The 15353-nt window shown below is 35.9% G+C and overlaps 1 protein-coding gene across 3 annotated transcripts in view; it reads left to right on the forward strand.

Moving 5' to 3' along the window:
• LOC143208594 (trace amine-associated receptor 8c) overlaps window positions 1-15353 on the forward strand; it is a 76650-nt gene that overhangs the window by 459 nt on the left and 60838 nt on the right. The window contains exon 1 of one of the 3 annotated variants that reach the window (XM_076423087.1): window positions 874-4289. The exons of 1 other annotated variant lie outside the window; for it this stretch is intronic. The gene's annotated coding sequence lies outside the window, so the exon portion shown is untranslated. Of the gene's footprint in view, window positions 1-873; window positions 4290-15353 lie in introns of those variants that run through there. One more of the 3 variants, XM_076423084.1, reaches the window with a different exon arrangement.

Below are 15353 nucleotides of genomic sequence, written 5' to 3' on the forward strand. Positions count from 1 at the left end.
TTGATTGAAAGTCCCGTCATTTTGCAAGTGTAAGCGAATGTTATTCCGACAAACTAACGAGTCTTTTCTGCTAGGATTTGTAGAATATTGAATCCGTGGTCGTTGCTTGAATATATAGCTTTGCGTGCCCAGGTGTTGCTCGAGAGAATGAGATCACCGGGCACGTCGAAAATGTTTCATATTTCAATATGTGTGGCGATTGACAATAGCAGGTGTCGTACATTATGTATTTTCCACTTGTGTGCGTGCGCGTGTGGTTAGGCTGCATGTGGAACTGCGTCGGTTCTTAAACATTAATATTTCGAATCCAGTTGCATATATTCCTCTTGGACTGTAATATGCTGCATAGGCCATTGTGGACGTACGTAATTTTCTAATTTAATAAAAATCAGCACCTTATTCCCAGATAGCACACGACGTCTTCAAGACGTCCATTTTACGTCTATTTTATGTTAGGTTAGTCTTACATCCTAAAAAGACGTGTTTAAAACCATAAACAGTGTGGTTTTTACTTACCCATAATCTAGCAGTGTTAGCATTGGTATTATTTGTTCGAGTTAGTGTTTTCGCTTCAATTTCAATTCCAAGTTCAATTCCAATTTCAATTCCAATTTCAATTCCAAGTTCAATTCCAATTTCAATTCCCATTTCCATTTCAATTCCAATTTCAATTCCAAGTTCAATTCCAATTTCCATTTCAATTCCAATTTCAATTCGAATTTCAATTTCAATCTCAATTCCAATTTCAATTTTTATTGTGATTTTAATTGTAATTGAAATTTTTATTTTTATTATCTTTATTGTGATTTTAATTGCGATTGTTACTTTAATTATATATATATAACTCGTGACCGAAAGGGCTAATGTACAAAATCCCGTGCAGCAGCTGATACAGCCATTATTTTCAATTTTGTCAAGTCAAGCAAGCATTCCCAATTAAATATATAATTTATTTTTGTCGATTCGCAAATATTAATAGAGGCTCGCAAGACCCCCAAATTAAATATGTGAAGTCTATCCATGTCGATTCTGAGGAATTCTTCTCAATTCACAAATATTAAGTGGCTCATAAAACTCCCCGATTACAATCACAATTAACAGTCGAGTAAATAATAGTAAAATAATGTAATAGTAAAAGTGAAAAAATAATTCTTGTCTTGAATTCGATCGCAATCGCAATGACCGCAGCCATTTTCAATCTATACAAATACAATTAAAATCTGCATATCGAGTGGGCAACTATTCTTCAAAGCATCTTTTTTATTTTGTGTTTCTTCATTATAATTTTTTATCGGAATGAAGACAAATGAGTAATGGAAGAATGAATGCAATTGTAACAAGAAACTTGAGACTTTCTGTAATGATACCTGACGCTCTGTTGATCCGATTTCGATCTACAATGTACCCATGCGAGGACAGATTTCTGTGTTTCCGATAATTTATTTTATTCTTAGCAAACACAACGAATAGCATTTCATTTCATTTATATAATTGTATTATTTGTAGCTGTATCGTGTGTTCTCCATTGCACGTATTATTTGTTCTACAATTTAATTCACTGTATGTCCATTTCAGCGTGTTAATTGTAATTGCAGAATGGGTTAACTAGCCATTACATGTTTTAGATACACGTTAGGCGGGTTGGTAGAATATTAATTAGCTAAGAGAAATTTATTGGGAATAGTACAAAACAATACAAAATTACAAATAGAAAATGAAAGAATATAAAATGAATATGGGGGAAAAAAAATATGAGGGAAATTATGTGCATACAGTAATCGAAAGTAGAGTACTATCAAACATGTCTCGCAAAGATAGAATTAATTTGTCAATTTTCCGTCGGGTGGAACGTTAATAAAATAAACAAAAGAGTGGGCGGGTTCTGCATAATAATCATACAATATGTGATTGACCAAAAACAACGCCGATCGCGCGGTCTATAATACTCTGTACTCTACAGAATAGTTTCTCTCTACTACTCTATACTCTACTCTCTACTGAAATCAACTCTTCGCGGACCAGAACTTTCGAAACTATTAAAAACATTCTTAGCGAACTAAAACACGTGTATAATACGTTCCCGGTCATAGATATTAGAACCCCTACGAATTTAATATAATAATATCTTCTTCGAGATACACTGTGCCCACTTTGAAATCAACTTGTTTTACTGTTCCAATTTTCATCTACTCGTTTCTATCATAAAACTTGGAAAGTTTTACAAAGACTCGCAATTACCGCGATAAATCTAGACTTCCCTATTCTTATATTATGGGCACTGGTACGACAGCGAACGTGTTAAATGAATTTCTTGCGAATTGTCGAAATTTTAGCCGCAAGAAAGATTGGAAAAAATGTGATACGGCGGATAGTGGGACTCAGTGGGATCAGAGAACTTTCGATAGAAATGAGATAGAGCGATGATTTTCTCTAAAATTGAAGCTGAAACTTTGCAGAATATGGGAAAAATTGGTAACCCACTAGTTTGAAGGTATGTATATTGTATTCTCATATACAGGGTGAGTCAACGTTGCCACCACAAATATCTTTGTTGTTTTTAAAGAAACGTCAAAGGACAAAGTTTGTCTGAAGGACAAAGTTGAATGGTTCAGCGGGGCTCACACATGATACCAAAAATATTTTTGTTTTTATGTGATTTTTTGATAGATATCAAGGTCACCTTCATTTTTTTAAATGGAAGCACCCTTTTTGAAACACCTACAATGATAGTCCCTTTCAATACCCATGCACGTACAAACTTTCTAAGTAGCTTCTAGTCCATATAACAGACATAGAGCATTATTATTTTGAATTAACCATTAAAAATTCGCAGTCTACTCGTTAATCGCTCACTAATTTTCGAAGCCCCTTATTTGTAAACTTCATACTTAGGCTTTAAAAACAACAAAGGTATTTGAGCTGGCAACGTTAGGTGACTCACCCTGTATAAAACACATTAAAAATAACCACAATGAAGTATTTGAACGTTTACTTGACACGTATCTCATGTATGTACCAATTAATTTCAACGAAAAAATGATTTCATTAGTTTTGTTCACGAAAATCGATTTTTTGCAAAATCCTGAGGTCATAGACAAATTTTCAGACCAGATTTGAAACCAGCGTGAAAAAACCTACGGGAAATGATGTATAGCATGTTAAAAAGAAAATTTTTCCGCGCGTGATGTCGGATAAACCAAAATTTTCTTGAAATTGTGCAAGTTTACCAATTTTTTTCAAGGTTAAAGAACGTTTGTACCATAAATTTTTCCCATATTCTGCAAAGTTTCAGCTTTAAAAATAAATCGTCGTTCAATCTCATTTCTATCGAAAGTTCTTGGATTTTGACACAGAATTCATCGGTTTGTCCCATACTGCGGCGGACAGGGGGTATCGGGGGATGTTATAAGACTACCCGTTGGCAGTTGAAGGGTTTCCGAATGAAATAAGAAATAGTTTCGACTCGGCGTGCACAAACGCACGGTATATATGTATGTCATTGTGCGATTTTCGACGCTGGGTGAAGTAGATCACTCGGTTCCGATCAGCAAAGGCCGAGGACGAGGGGTGTAGAGTGTAATCGAGGAGGATTGCGCGGGAGGGTGGGTTTTGGCACAACGGGACGTGTCAGTGCAGTGGGGGAATGCTCTCTCTCTCGAGTGTTCGACTGTCGGGAGCAGCTAGTCAGTGCGTCGTCAGCCTCCGCGTCGTCGCGTCCGATTTTTACCCCTTCTACAATACTCTTCTCTTCTTCTCTTCTTCTTCTTCTTCTTCTTGTTTCTACCCCTTGCCAATTCGTTTAGAGATTTCCGAATAGAGGGAGAGAGAGGGAGACAGCGTTACGCGGATGCATCGTGAATATCCGAGAGGTAGAGTCGCTCTCTCGGAACAGTTGTGTCTCTCGCCAAAGTGAAAACGAATCGGTTTCCACCCTCGCGACATATTCGATTAACGATTCTCACTCTCCATTTGATAATTCGCCTCGGCGTTTGTGTTTCGCACCCCGTTGTGGCCAGTGGTGACAGTTAACCAATTCTTTCGGAGGGACAAGGACTCGGACGATTAGCTAGGGGAGGCTGTTTTTGTGCCGAGGCTGCTTGCTCGCTTGCTTGCTGCTCTCGTGACGATTCGTATTGTTGAATCAATCGTTTAGCCGACTTTTTTTTCTCATTTTTTTTTTTTTTGTTTCATTGGAAACCGTTGTTGGTTACCACCAGTGAACGATGAGGCTCCTCGCGCGGTTGATGATTTTGCTGGCGCCTCGTGAGAACTCTTCTGTATAGGTACAGGTATGTACTTGCACTTGATCTATGTGTGATATTTTTGTTTTGCTTTTCACCGGATTCAATCTGTCTTTCGTCAACCTCAAAGATTTCGAAACGAAGCTGTTGAATGTTATTAACAGACTGCAGATCTCTTTATGCATTTATAAAGAAATTTGTTGGGTGAAACATAAAACACCAATAAACTAAAAACATTCAAGAATATTGTAATGTTGTTTTTAACGTAACGAAATCGTTGAGGGATGAAATCAATTTTTATTTTATTCCTGCTTCCCCCGCAATCAATGCAGAATATTTCTACTTTGATTAAAGATCCGCAGTCTAGTTATTAATTTCCCTTGACATAAAATTGCGAACTTCTTACTCCTTCGAGGAAACTAGGCACAATGAAGTTCTAATCTGTGATCAAGGGGTTCACGTTTCGTTTGGTGCTGAATTTATTAATTGAAGCATTTGTTGGATCGTCTAATGTCAGGAGATGCAAACGTTACGATCGCCGTTTGCAATATTATTTATGTATAAAGCTGTGATTAACATCGGATCATTAGCGACCGCGTTGGTTAATACTATTTATTGTGCAACAGCGGCGGTTTATCTGATCGGAATAATCAGTGGAGGTTGTTCTAAAAATGATAATTGCTCGGTTAAATAAATGTTTCAAACAATGTGAAATCAGTCGAGAAAGACCCGTAAACTTAAACGCGCGACGTACATACAATACATTTAACTATAAACTTATATTAACTATAAGTTTCTGCTTTTCACTGAACACAGATACTCTTTAGATTCAATACAGTGGAAATAAGTTCTTCTTTTACGATGCAGAAGTTTACGTTCCACCTCTCGCGTAACTTATAATTCAAACTTGAAACTGAATTTAAAGGTGTGCTTATTAAATTGAGTTATAGCGGTTACCTCGGAATACGCCTAATGCCCGTATGCAAAATAAATAAATAGTGCAAAGTAGTATTTCGTCGGTTGAGCTTCCATCTTCGAGAAAGGCGAGTGCACGTGCACTCGACGGCTGGCCAACGTCGGCCAACGCGTTTCGTACGAATCTCCACCGCAATTTGAAGAAAATATGTGTGAATTTGAAGCAAAAGATCTCACAGACACGTACAATTGTATATATTTTGGGAGAACCTATTTGGAGACATCTCCTCGTATAAAAGAAAATGAACTTCCATGGGTTGTTTCTTTCGAACGACTCGAAATAAATAACAGATACGATATATCTCTTCGAGTGGCGAACAATAATTTCGGTACGCTTTCTATGGAATTTGTCTCGACAAAAGAAATCGAGTTGTTGCGATGGCTCGTTTTTCGAAAGAAGAGGGCCGAGATACAGCGACAGACAGAATAGCTGTCCACCCCAATCCGTGTGCCCACATGTCATCAGTCTTGAGCGATTGTGGCAGGGTGAACAGCCATTATGACCAATAATGGTGTGCGTTTGGACTTGTCTCGTCTCGTCTCTCGAGGAACGATGTAAATATACCGAATACCCTGGCAAAAAGGTCCTGTGTCTTTCGAAGAATGGATACGAGTAATCCAAGTAGAGTAGGAATCTTGTATACGGACACGTCATCGAAAATTCTTATACTTCCAAATCTTCCAATTATTGAGAAAAGATATAACTATGAAGAACATTATAATAAAAGCATGGGACATAATAATAGCATTATAAAGATCGTTATTAATTATTTAAAACATTTCAATAAACTATGTTTACTATTAACCCTTTGCCGTAACATTTTCTTTACAGTTACAGCGATGTCACAGACAGTTACAGTTACAGACGTTACAAAACGTCTCTGTCTCGAGAAATGTCGTGGAAGAGAAAAGAAAACGAATCAAATTTTATTTCACATTTCGCACCCCCGCAAGAAAAGTGACACAACTCAAAGATGCAGCATTTGAGAAAAGTCAACTGAAAGAATACTATAAAACTTATACATATTTTTCAATGACATAACCTCAAAATTACCATTTTTTGACTTGTGTTGCTTTTTTTGCGGGGGGTGCGATTTGTTGGACTTTGTTAAAATCTTCGTCACGAGTCGGACTCGTTAAAATACAGCAAGGGGTTAAATCTACTTTATCGAGGTCCTGCTAGAACTATCGGAAAATGTTCGCTGTACAATCGTCGACTGTTGATCTTCGGTTCTGAGAAGACTATTAGAAAATTAAGAAGTAAGGTAATTGTTGAAATTGCCGAGTACCCGAGTACGCACCTTCTTGCACACTTCATCTTCAATTTATATCTTTAATAAATTCAATATATATATTCAATATATATTCATCTTTAAAAAAAATGTTTCGTCTTCGAAAGAATTGAACGCTATTCTTGTACCCAGGGACTAAAAATAACAGTTATTCTAAAATTTTCAACGATAAAAAAGTCATTAATAAAAAGTTGATTATTAGTGAAATTTAAGATAATGTACACCAAATATAAAGAAAAATATTCGAAGAACAGAATGATTAAAAATATCGGTTTTTATACTTTTTGGTTACAACTAACAGTTATTAGTGTTCGAAAAATTGGATCCTCCTCGATGACTGTTATCGATGAAGAAAAACTGTGTCGATTGCTCAAAGCATCGATGAGAGAAATTCATTTCTATCGCTCATAACAGTTATCGATGAGAGAAGTTCATTTCGATCACTCGTAACAGTTATCGATAAGAGAAAATTTGATGTTCGAATTTCTTTTCTCTTGCTCATAATAATTATTGATGAGGAAATTCATTTTGGTTGCTTACTTAATTATTGAGTTGTCTACTCTTTTTCGGATGGAGCAATCCTGTGAAATTCATTGAGAAGGTTTCGTACAACAAGACGAATCAACAGATCATAAGAACAACACAAAATCTGTTTGTTTGTCATATTAAATTTTGATTGTACAATTAACTTTACGAATAAACAATTTATGAAATAATTGATTGTCTACTATTTGAAAGTTGTATAATATTATTTGATAATAACTATTATTTTCCTTCATCAATAACTGTTATGAGCGATCGAAATGAACTTCTCTCATTAATAACTGTTGTGAGCGATCGAAATGAACTTCTCTCATTAATAACTGTTGTGAGCGATCGAAATAAATTTCTCTCATTGATAACTGTTATGAACGATCGAAATAAATTTCTCTCATCGATAACATTTAACAACAAGAGAAAATATTTTCGGTTACTTATGATCCTTATTTGTAACCAATACAATTTTAGTCGATGAAATATGTACTTGATATTTTATGACTTTTATCTTTTTGGTTATAACAGTTATGGTCCCTGCTTGTATCGCGTTTTTATGTATACTTATTACGATTTGTTTTTTTTTTATGTAGAATTATTCCCTTTTCGGTTGTACCGCCAGATTATTCTGTATAATCACATAAATGTTTATTGAAAATTTTAGAAGATGTCTCTTTCGCCACCTTTGTTAGAAACGGTGTTAATATTCGACCGAAATAGAAATTTGAATTATTTCTGTGGAGAGTATATTGCTTATCGCGAATTCTTACGTGCAATAAGCATTGATATGATGGTAAACCGGCTTAATCGTTGAAATCCACGAGAGCATATTAATATCCTCCCTAGAGATTTCGGGTAAAGGGGATGAATGCCCTTTGTATTCCCAGAACTGCTCAGATAAATAACGCACAGGGCAATTAACGCACACGACGCAATTGTTTCCTGATATTTATGTGCCGCGAGTGCGTAAACTAGCACCGTGATTGTTCAAAAGTGCTCCACATGTTTCGTAAATGTGAAAACAAACGTAAAACGTCATGAAAAAATCGTGCACCGGAACCGCGCTACTTCGAAACACATATTTCAATCTCGCAGATTAACAATTCAGTACGAAATTATGCGCGATGTTTATTTTATTTTGCGGACGATGAATTTTGTTAATACTTCGAAATACGTATTTCCATTTCACAGATTAAACATTATGCAGAAAATTGAGTATGAACAAGTTCCACTTTATTTCGTGGCCGATGAATTTTGTTACTCGTCTGCGAAAATACACGAAATTTAGAGGACAGGAGAAACCATTATATCTGAAAATTCTGTTGTCCGAACACTGTCGTTTCCCCACCAGTTACGATAATAATGGTTCTATTGTGCACCGAAATTGAAAACTATGAACTTCGGTATACGGAGTGGGATGTATTTATGCAAGAGGAACCTTCGACATCGATTGCTGACTCGAGACTGCTGATGAGGTCAATGCCAGATCGACGAAACGAGTGCCGATTAAACTGACTGCCTCGAAATTGTCACGTGGTATTGTGTGCCATTCTGCCAAATTTTCTAACGATCTCCGAATAAGATTAGTCGTCGAATTCTCTATTTGAAATGAATAAATGAATTTCAAACTTTCGCAACTCCAGCGATTTACAGCGGCACGCTAAGTTTCTTCTACTTTTACGTCGTTCTATTTGATAGTTCTTGTTATTTCAACATTGTATAGAATTATTAGAAACAAGAAATAAAGAAACTATGAAATAAAGAAACTGTGAAAGTGGTCTAAATGAAAATTGAAAGAATGAGTTTATAAGTTGTTTCACATTGCATTATTTCAAACTAAATTCATTCAACGTAATTTTTACGACATTGTGAAAAATGAACCGTTAGATAGTGCTTGTTATTTCAACATTGTATTAAATTAAATATGTATAAGATAGAAGAATTATATCACTTAGACCACTTTCTCTCATAATTATGGGCAGAATTGTCGACTCTCTTCCATTTGCGAATTGAAAGTTGCTATATCAAGCATGTCGTGTTCTTGAAAATGGTGAATTTTCATCAAATCTTTTCATTAATGTACGAAATGGGAAGATTTTTCGAGGAGTAAAGCGTTGACATTGCCGCCGTGTGTATTCTCTTCTTTAAATCGACAAAGGGAATTGAGTGTTTAGAATGTGAAGATTCAGCTCACGAATATGTGCTATAGACGATGTCGAGGACAAAGACGTTGCTTATGTATGCGTGGGACGTGTGTAAATAGTTGCACTCCGTCTTGACCCACACATGCGAAAAGATAGAGCGACGCGACGTCCCGACGCGACGTCAAAAAATCTTTGTGCCTTTTGTGCTTAACTTCGTCCATTTATTGTAGTATACTTCGGGGAGGATAGCGGAACCTTATCTAGTATCGTTTATAAACGTATCATCGATCGGCATGGCCTCTTCAACGATATTCTCCTTACGGTCCTCGCAAAAAAAAGAGATTTATTCAGACTCGGATGTTTGCCAATTAATTAAATAATATTTGTCATGTAAATAAATAATAATTTAAGGAAGCTTTAACTACAGTAATTGATCGAATGGTTATAGCCAATTAAATCGGCGCCGAGTTAATTAAATCAAATTAATTTCGTGCTTTTCCGTTACTTGCAACTGCAAAGGTTTTGATCGGATTCGATGTAACTCGATGGAATCAACTGTGTATTTGAATAAAAAATGTTATGATACTTTTTGTGATAATACACTGCCCGAAATTGCCATAAAGCAACCTGATTTTTTGGTGAAATCTTATAATTATGTCGTAGTAATGAGATGCTGATGCACGATAGCATTTTAGGATTAATAAAAGAAACCAATTACATGATTACATTCATAGATACATTATTTATCAGAAAAACGTAAAATTATATGTAGTTTAACAAAAAACGAACTGCGAAATTTCCATAAATCCACACGTTTTTTAAGTAGATAACATGAAGATTATCGAAAATTTCTTCTATATTTACAAATTAATACTTGGCCTAATTGCCATTTCTTCGAATAACGTCGACAATTCGATTAGGCATTGATGAAATCAAAGTACGAAGAGTTTCTGCTTCTCATAACTCAGAAACAGAGTTGTTCTGTTTACAATTGCCATATACTTTTCTTGCAAGTATTCCCCAAAGATTCTCAATTGCGTTTAAATCTGGCGAACAAGCTGGCCAGGTCAAAATCCTCATATTTTATCTTGTATAAAAGAGAACCGAGCTGCGCCGGACGCTTGTTTGTTGTTTAACCATTCCTTTGTTTGTCTTGATGCATGAATTGAGGCGTTATCATGCTGAAAAATGAAATTGTCAGTCTCAATTTCTTCTGTAAATGCTATTATAATGATATATCTATGAATCTAATCATGTAAATGGTTGCTTTTATTAATCCTAAAATGCTATCGTGCATCAGCTTCTCATTACTATGACATGATTACAAGATTTCACAAAAAATCAGATGGCTTTATGGTAATTTCGGGCAGAGCGTATGCGTTTCTCTTCACGTTTTATAAGAGGCACTTTGTAAAATGTTATAACTGTGAAGGGTTGAGAACTGTTCGTCCGCTCGCTGCTACGGTCGTATACTGTGGAAACTTCAGCGATCTTACCCATTCAAATATTTTCGTAAAGTTTTTAATTTAAATGCACCGAAACCAGGTGTGTGGAACGGTGTGCAATTCTGCTGCAGTTTATGTTTTGCCGCGGAGAGCGCGAGAGATTGAGAATACGCGAGAGAAATACGATTCGAGAGATTATCTAAACCAGTGGTTCTGCGCCAATCCGAAAACACGAAGCACTCTTGGAACCGTGCTTCCGAAAACTTCTCGAGAAAACTTCTGTTAGATAAAAGCATTGTTTAGGATCACCAATTTTTTCTCATACCTTTTCTTCTCTATTCAATATTTTCAACTCTTCAAATAGAATTTATTCGGACGCTCGTAGTCCCCTTTGTTAAAAATTATTTGGAAACAAAAGCAATTTCCTGTTCATTCCCGTTTCTCGTGTATCATGCAGGCGATGTTCATTTTGCAAAATTCTGCAGTCCAGCAATTATTTCAATTTGATTTTCTACACATGCTAGGAATTTCACAATTCCGTTCTGTTTTGGAAAAAGCATACATGGTTTGAAACGAAGTAGACTATAATCATGTAGCCTTTGAAATAGTGTAACTACAGTTTTCATTACTTGGTCCAACCGCTGCACGTAAAATTGGACAGATCAAATTAATGGTTTGGTTGGTTGGTTGGTTACCTTCGGGCAAAAAAGTTGCTGACCGACCAAAACAAAAACCATGATCAAAGCGACCGAACTAGTTGAGGTGGATCGGGGCATAGGTGATCCTGTTATGAAGGGAGTTAGGCTAGCTAAGCTTGATACAGGAAAGGGGTTGTATGTACATACACAGATTGGTGAAATTAAGTTTGATTCACGAGCATACAGCAAGTTTCCCACTCCTGAGTATCCTATGCAAACTTGTTCTACAGTGTTCTGTCTATTTCTAGGACTCGAGAACATATTTAGGTACATTCCAAAAATGTTGAATGAACATTTCAATTCATTGACACATATTCAACGAATATAAAATAAGAAAATTATATGATTCCAAAAAGTTTTGCTTTTCTGGGTCTCTGAAAATGTTTAAATGACAGATTGGTGAAATTAAGTTTGATTCGCGAGCATGTATCAAATCGCTCCCCCGCAAGAAAAGTGACACAAGTCAAGAAATGGCAATTTTGAGGTTATGTCATTGAAAAATATGTATGAAGTGCCCCAACATGCACGAAAAGCGTCACATCTCTATCTCGCAATTTATCATACTTAACTAATCATACTTAAACCATTTCAATATAAGTTTTATAATATTCTTTAAGTTGATTTTTCTCGAATGATGCATGTTTGAGGTGTGTACTTTTCTTGCGGGGGTGCGAAATGTCCCACTCCTGAGTATCCTATGCAAACTTGTTCTAAACTGTTATGTCTATTTCTAGGACTCGAGAACACATTTAGGTACATTCCAAAAATGTTGAATGAACATCTCTATAAGTGTTATCTGTTCTAAGGGACACATATTCAATGAATATCATCGATTTGTTTATCAGAAAATAAGAAAATTATATGTACGTATGCAAAACGTTCTGTTTTTCTGGGTCTCTGAAAATGTTTAAATGAATCACAACAATCATAGTTTCTTGCCTTGTTACGGTTGTCACGTTAGCTTATCGTGTCGAAGAAAGTGTGAAGATCTTCGAAATGAAAAATTTGACAAGAAGTTTCGGGGTAGACAAGATAGCCGTTGGTCAGTTCGTGAAAGCATACAGCATTCTGTCACCATAATCACACTTAGCGAGCCCACTATAATTGTATCACCGCCACGAGTATAATACCGAGCTAGTTGGCAATACGTGAAGGATAACAAGGTAGAAGCGAACCACCATCCACTGATCGTATTGGCACAGTAATGACCACTGCTCCCTATAATTATGTTATCAATTCAAATTCATGCGGGCATGGGGCTTAGAGTTCTGTATTTAGGGTGTTCGGTTGCCATGGCTCAAATTTTCCCGCGTCACACTACATAATGCAGAAAACAATCGTCGATCTAACTGGCTTACTCTGGCACACAGAACTACAGTGAAACGAATTAATTCGGACGCTCTAAAAAACACGATAACCTTTTTAATATTGTAGTATACGATTTGAACTGTTTTGGGAAGCTAGAGCAATTAGTTTACAACGGGATGTGAAAAGGAATTTTTTCAAAAAAATTGCAATCGAACTTGCTTTGTCAAGCAAATTTAAATTAACCTCTTGCCCTATGATTTATTTTACGATTTTGGTGATTAGAACCTTTTTCGTAGTTCGCAATTTCCTAAAAATGGAGAAAACATATCTATTGTATTCCTTACATGTTCTCCAATGACTATACATTAACAAAACCAAAACAGAATTAAAGGAAATTAATAACATACATATTAATTAGACTCTGTTCGGAAGCTTCATCACGAGTCTGACACGATATTGCAGGGCAAGGGGTTAAACGCATAAATTAATCGTCACGGTTCTCTTAGCGAATTAATTATAACTTTATTCTGAATCGAAATCGTTCAACTTGTAAGATTATGTAAATTCTTTGGAGAGCACAGACTACATTTTACTTCAACGAAAATGATGATTTTTCCAGTGTTCGTACAGAAAAAAAAAGATTAGTATGAATCAGATACGTCGAAATATCCGACGGACCCGTTCGTTTTCATAAATCCGTTGTCTTCTATTTTTGCATGGTATAAAACATTTGTGAAGCATACTAGAAAATCCTTTGTGTGTAGCGCACACTGACACTTGCGAATGCTGAGAATTACAGTGCGTGTAGCTGATATATGATGACAAATTTATGTACCGAAAAATGCATTCTCTCAGTAGAGCAAGTATTAATATGCGCTCGTACATTGTATCTAGCAGACAGGTATAATACTGTGCAGCGATTTGCGCGTCTGACTTTTTCGAAAAATGATATACGATCGCCCAGATCACAATTTCAATGGAGTGGGAACATTGGACGGCAGCACTGCATTGTATAATTATCGTTGCACGAGTTAACCATATTTCTACAAGTTAGACGTATTTGTTAACACTGGAACTACCAGACCAGACAAAATGACTGGTTTTACAATTTCATTTTTAAATTCTTACTTCATGTTACATTTTCTTCCCGCAATGAAGTAATGACTTTTACAGCGATAACTAAAGGAGTGATATAATGAATTTTATTCCTGTTCAATTTAATCAGAATCAAAATAATTTTGTATCATGGCTACTTATACCAATACCAATCGTTTTGACTGGTACTTCTCTAAGTGGAAAAGTATTCAATAATTTGTTTACCGAACCCGAAATCATTAATTAGATATTTCGATAGATTTATTGATGTTTTGCGCAACGTCTGATTTTGGCGCCACAACATAAACACAAACATAGCTGCGATGTAACGTAATATGTTATCGATGTTGTTTCACGCGGTCATTTTGTATACCATAGCCGTTGGAATAGAAACTAATTCTTTTTTATATAACAATATTTTACTACCCCTAACAATGGCAAAACGATTGAAAATCTCTGAATTATTGCGAAAAGTGAACAATATACCAATTTAATACTCTGATATCGAGGATGGGGAATTGTATGAGCACGAAGAAAGTAAATCAGAAGAAAATGAAATTGAACTTTACAGTGATAATAGTAATAAATAGGGTAAATGTTACGTTTAGGGAGGCTGAATAGTAATAATAGGATAAATAGTAAAAATGAGATTATAGAGACAAGGAAAATGTTCAGGAGTCCACGGAAAGTGAATTAAAAAACATTTTGAATTTACGTAAAAGAAGACGTGTTTGTGTGCCTTAAGTTCTGAAGACGAAAATGAAAGTATGCAAGATCCAGCTGGGAAAACTAAAAGGAGGGTCTAAAGCTGGAAGATTACATAATATTTTCAAAGACATATTCGGCCCTATATTCCTTTTGTAAGATAGTAATCAATCAATAAATATAAAAATATTCTATTATTACATATTTGTTGAAGACCAGTCATTTTGACTGGTTTTGGTAGAACTAAACATAGTATCCAGAGAATACAGAAACTGGCGAAATTCATGCAAATGTCAAGGTGCACGAAATTAAAATTTAGATGAAAAGATTCCCCGGAGACGGATATGATAAAAATAAATGAAAAATGTCCTGGGGGTATATATATATATAATTGTTATTACACTTACTCTTCCACATAGTGTATCGACAACTGCATAAAAATTTGCACGGTCTACAAATGACGAATGAGAAGACATTCGATTGCTATTCCAGCGGCAACTATTATTTCTGACCTGATTTTATAAGTCGTCTCGTTGGTCCGATGCTCGAACACTTTGACGGGAAGGAACATCCTTCTAAAGGAGGAGACGAGGTGCATTTTAAGCCATTATCTCATCGCGTGTTCTACTTTCTCCCGTGGAAAAAAATTTTTAGGCGAAAGCAGATGCAGTTGCACGGATTTATATAAAATAAAAAAGAGAATAGCTCGCCTAGCCGAGTGCATTCGGTACAGTTATGACTTAACTTGTACAGTTGGCGAGATGTTCGGGAGTTGTTCGCCTGTTATGCAAGTTTCTCACGCAGTCAAATCATTTTAAGTAAATCCTCGTCTGGTTTCCACCCGTTTCTACCTTTCCATTCACATGTGATGTGCAAGTTCACATTATTCCCGGTCCCTACTCTCACATTCTTCCCG

The sequence above is a fragment of the Lasioglossum baleicum genome, chromosome 5, assembly GCF_051020765.1.
Source record: "Lasioglossum baleicum chromosome 5, iyLasBale1, whole genome shotgun sequence".
NCBI classification, from domain to species: Eukaryota; Metazoa; Arthropoda; class Insecta; order Hymenoptera; family Halictidae; genus Lasioglossum; species Lasioglossum baleicum.